We start from the raw sequence: 5,239 nt of genomic DNA, 5'->3' as shown, positions 1-5,239 counted from the left end.
GAAGACCTTTTTGAACTTCTTTGGGGCAAATTAGGACTTTTCTTTTCTACCCCTCTCTTTTCTTTTTCATTTTCTTTCCTTTCACTAGCCTTTTTTCTTTTCCTTTCCTTTAGCCTTTTCCTTTTCGTTTCCTTTCACCCTTCTCTCTCTTTCATACTAAGCACAATTATTATTCTTGATTAATTATACTCAATTATTTTCATAATAAACATGCCTTTTTTTAAACTATTAACCTCACAAATAGTTTTCTAAAGGTGTCCTTTTCTTGATTAATAAATATCCTACTAAGCATAAATAATTAGACTCAATTATTTTCTTAATAAATACAAGTTTTTTTAAATTACTAACCTTACAAATACTTTTCATGTAAGTTGTTACTCAAAATTGGCTATCCATTGAATCACGCCTTTTTTTAAACCACTAACTTTACGAACTCTTAGGTGTATTATCTAAAGTACTTATCGGATGGGCGTGCCACTTTGCACCTAAGTCAATACCACATAGGTTGAGGGGCATGCAAAGTATTGTGTCCATCGGATAAGCTTTGCATTGTCGATCAAGCATTAAATACCGTTTTTTTCTCACTATGATGCACATTCTTAAAAAACCACTCTCTTAGGTGTGTTATTTCAACATATACTTATCGAATGGGTGCTCCACTTTGCAAGCATGTAAATACCACCTAGGTTGAGGCACGTGCAAAGTATTGTGCCCATTGGATAGGCTTTGTAGTGTCAATCAAGCATTAAATACCGTTTTTGCCTCAATGTCATGCACAACCATATGAAAACATGGTCCTAGGTGTGTTCTTCCAACAAGTAATTATTGGATGGGCACACCACTTTGTAAGCATGTAAATATCACCTAGGTTGAGATACATGCAAAGTATTGTGTCCATCGAAAATTATTGCATGGTTGATCACGCATTATATATCGTTTTTCCCCTACTGTTATGCACCACCATAAGAAAACATAGTCCTAGGTGTGTTATTCGAACAAGAACTTATTATATGGGCACGTAACTTTGCACCCAATTCCATACCATCTAGCTTGAGGTACGTGTAAAGTATTTTGTGCATCTCATATGCTTTGAATGGTTGATCAAGAATTGAACATTGTTTTTGCCTTGGTGTCATGCACAACCATATAAAAACATGGTCTTAGGTGTGTTATTCCAACATGTACTTCTCGGATGGGCGCTCCACTTTGCCATAATGTAGATACCACCTAGGTTGAGACACGTGCAAAATATCGTTTTGTTTTCCCTGTGCCAACGCCTAATATCGTCGCTTCGTTTCGGGAGGTGTTGCCTGGGCCAAACTTAACATTGTGAGCATTGAACCGATCGACAAAGGGCATGTTTTTAGGAGAAATAGTTAACGAGACGTACCGCGATACCGTGAGGGCACCTCCTGAGCGCATCCTGGTCGCGGCTCAGCCATGCTCATCATGTCTACAAGCGAGGGAAATAATGAATCTAGAAAGGGGAAACAAAAATGAACGAATGCGAAAATCAAAAGCATAAACGAGCACACGAGCTGGACCTTTTTCAAACTGGCCACTAGAAGTGTCCATGGAGTTGCCGGACAACTGTTGCTGTGAATTTGTGGAGCCATCCTTTTCGTCCGCTTCACCTCCCATAATCATGAACAGAGCACGCCAAGCAGTGACTCTCAGCATACAGACGGGCTGCAGCCGTGCAGAAATTGGCAAACACTTTATAGAGCAACAGAGGGATGCCAAACGGGACCAGAAGACGGGCCTCGAACCGAAATAGCAGATGCAAAATTTTGCCATGCTATTGCCGCTAACAGAAACGAGGACTTTGTCCACGAGGACCATGCTATCTATACAGGCCAGGAGTTCCAGAGGCTTCGCACAACGACCGTGAAGTACGCTGCATACAAAAGCGTTGCAGAGTACGTGTACCCGTCACAGCAAGAAGATCGCATCAGAGGCCACACGAGAAATGGGTTTCAGTTCCCGTGCACTTTTCGTTACCAAAACGTAGCTGTGTGTTGAGACATTGGGAATTGCAACATTGATAATGTCTCGTTGTTGCTGAAAACCGACTGTGAAGGCCACCAAATACCTTGGCTTGAATGCTACATCCTACGAAACAGATTCAGCCGACAACTCTGCATTGTAGTGGTAATGCTTTGGATGTAAAAGAGACAAGGGAACTAAGATTGCTACCTGCGATCTTCGGAGGTGTAACGTGCAGTACATTTTTCATTGGTGCTTGCTTTTTGGTTAATAAGAGAGATAGTCATAACTCACATCAGAATACAACTAAATTTGAGAATGGAATGTACCGGATTGGAAGTGAGGGGTGCTGATGAGGAAGAATCGATAGTTGTGCGAAGATGAGCTACTGCTGCTGCGGTCTCTCTACGTCCGTGCGACTTTTTCGTCCGTCAGGGGGAGGAGCTGGCGAGCTTTTGCTGGAGGAAGGGGGAGCTGTGAGTGAGCTTTGCTGCGCCGAGGCTCTTGGAAGGGGGAGCTGTGAGTGAGCTTTCCTGCGCCGAGGCTCTTGGAGACTTCATGTTCCGAGGGGAGACGAGGTTGCTGGAGCCTGCGCTGGACTCTGATGAAAAGTAAGGGAACGATATCGCCGGCGACGCAGGCGGCGCATGCAAAAGAGTCGGAGTCCGAAAGAACAAACCAATCAACTACGATCACGTGGTCGAGACACCAAACGTTGCTGGCATGTAACGTGGCACGGAGCCATTGACGGAAGCAAAATAAATTAAAATAAAAGCGTCCAATATTATTTTTAGCTTCTTCAACCCAAGCTTCACTACGGCGGCAGGCCAATTAAATGAAAAGAAAATACATAAGCAATCCTCCTTGGTGGTAACGGAATGCAAATAAAATCTATAAGGAATCCTTCTTGGTGGTAATGGACGAGGGCAACGCACGGGCCAAAGGAATGGAGCATAACCTTGGAATGTAATGGAGCAAAACGTGGGAATCGTTGGGTTGTAGAGATGAGGTTGCCATCGCAAACATCGCCGCTCTGTTGCAGAAACAATCGTTAGGTTGGAGTCGTTGGGTTGTAGAGATGAGGTTGCCATCGCAACATCGCCGCTCTGTTGCAGAAACAATAGGATTGAGTAACTATCTCCATGCTTATAGGCTTGGATCTGAGCTTTGACACAGCAAGTCCTTGAACTCGCGTAGTGTATCGATGGATGATCTCTGGCGCAATGCAGGCCTCGCTTTGCTCGCTGTTACAATCCTGTTGTACCAGCTGCTATGGTCGTCGCGTGCCGAGCATAGGGCCAGGTTGCCTCCAGGTCCCCCTTCCTTGCCATTGCTCGGACATTTCCATCTCCTGGGCAAGTATCCTCACCAGTCGCTTCATAAGCTTGCAAAGAAACATGGACCACTCATGTCCATTTGGCTCGGGAACATCTACACCGTCATTGCCTCGTCTCCTAGCATTGCGGCTGAATTTCTCAAGCATCACGATCAGATTTTTGCGAATCGGCCCGAGACTGAAGTGACCCTTCTCCTCACCTATAACGGAAAAAACCTTGGGCTGGCGCCCTATGGACCTTACTGGCGTTATCTGAGGAAGGTCTGCAACATGGAAGTGTTCAACTCAAAGACGTTCGCCTCGTTCCAGTACATACGGGCTGAGGAGCTCTCTCTACTGATGCAATCCTTATGGGGGAATGCTGTACGAGGCGAAAAAGTGACGGTGAGGGATGAGCTTCTGATACTGAGCAATAACGTGATATGCAGGATGGCTCTAGGGAGAAGACTAATCGGGTGCCCGGAAACGGCCAATATCAGGGAATTGATACGAGAATGTTTTCGGCTCGTCGGTGCGTTCAACGTTGGTGATTATGTGGAGTGGTTGAAGGGCCTGGATTTGCATGGGTATAGGAGATCAGCAAAGAAGACCGCGAAGGAACTTGACAGGGTGCTTCAAGCTTTGATAGACGAGCACAAGAGACGCCGGAGCAGCTGCCCTGGCAGCCCTCCAAGTGACTTTGTGGATGTGCTCCTATCAGTGCAAGACGAGGACGATGATGAAGAGATCAAAATGACCGACGAAAGCATCAAGGCAGTCGTGCTGGTAAGCGATGAACTGAATTGTAAGGCATGAAAGATACATGTCGTTTCTGATGGTGAAAATGCTAGGACTCAGCCTGCACCTTCTTTGCTTATTTTAGGATAATCACTCTGAATGAGAATAACGACGCTTGAAGTTTGTTTGGCTGATCACACGGTAGTGCGTTTGGCATCTCCTTTGGTTCTTCACACACTCTTAATCAGTTAATAGGATTGTTCTTTTAGCAACGGGAGCCCAAATTGACGCTGATTCATGATGGCTTTCATTTCTCTGTCTCAAGGATATGTTTTCTGCTGGGACGGAGACAACTGCAATGACAACAGAATGGGCATTAGCAGAGCTAATGAGACAGCCAGATCTGCTAAAGAAAGCACAGGAAGAGGTTGATAAAGTGGTAGGGCGCGAGCATAGAGTAAAGGAAACAGATTTAACGGACATGAGATACGTGGAGGCAGTGGTGAAGGAGACATTGAGGCTACATCCAGTGACACCATTGCTGTTTCCTCACAAATCAAGTGAAGCAGTGAAAGTAGGGAAGTATGAGATACCTGCTGGGACTAGGCTATTTGTGAATGCTTGGGCCATCGGTAGAGATGAGGCATCTTGGGAGAGTGCAGCTAAATTTAAACCAGAACGGTTTATGGAAAACAACATCGATGTGTTGGGTTCTGACTTCAAATTGATTCCCTTTGGGACTGGACGACGTGGTTGCCCTGGCAATGTCATGGGGTTAAACATGGTTTGCCTTGCACTCGCCGCCCTCTTGCATGGCTTCAATTGGGAACTCGTGCCACCGCTCCTCCCCCATAGCCTACCCATGGATGATGGCTTTGGTCTCACTGTGCCTCGTGCCACCCCTCTCCTTCTTCATGCCGCCCCGCGCCTACCATCTCATCACCCATACTACCAGTAGTGTCACAGTCATAGTCATGACGGAGGAGCTTCGACCTCGTATATGAAGCGTGTTTCTTCTTACATGTGGCCAAGCCTCTTTTAGCTACTCTCATAAAAGTATACATGCAGACATGGGCTGTCTCCAGTTCTGTACATCTATAGTTCAAGGGCCAAGGTTATTCTTTGTGTGTATAGGATACATATTTTACATTTGACTTAAGGAAGATGTTATTATTAAGTTCTTTAATCTATTGGGGATGT

General features: G+C 45.2%; 1 pseudogene; it reads left to right on the top strand.

The window, feature by feature from the left end:
- Window positions 1–3,190: 3,190 nt before the first annotated feature.
- Window positions 3,191–4,997, top strand: LOC147884308 (cytochrome P450 71A1 pseudogene; annotated as a pseudogene).
- The last annotated feature ends 242 nt before the right edge of the window (window positions 4,998–5,239 follow it).

This window comes from Dipteris shenzhenensis, chromosome 27 (assembly GCF_047967505.1).
Source record: "Dipteris shenzhenensis isolate YYH24624 ecotype China chromosome 27, Dip_SZ_1.0, whole genome shotgun sequence".
Lineage (NCBI taxonomy): Eukaryota > Viridiplantae > Streptophyta > Polypodiopsida > Gleicheniales > Dipteridaceae > Dipteris > Dipteris shenzhenensis.
This window is presented reverse-complemented; position numbering and strand designations above follow the sequence as displayed.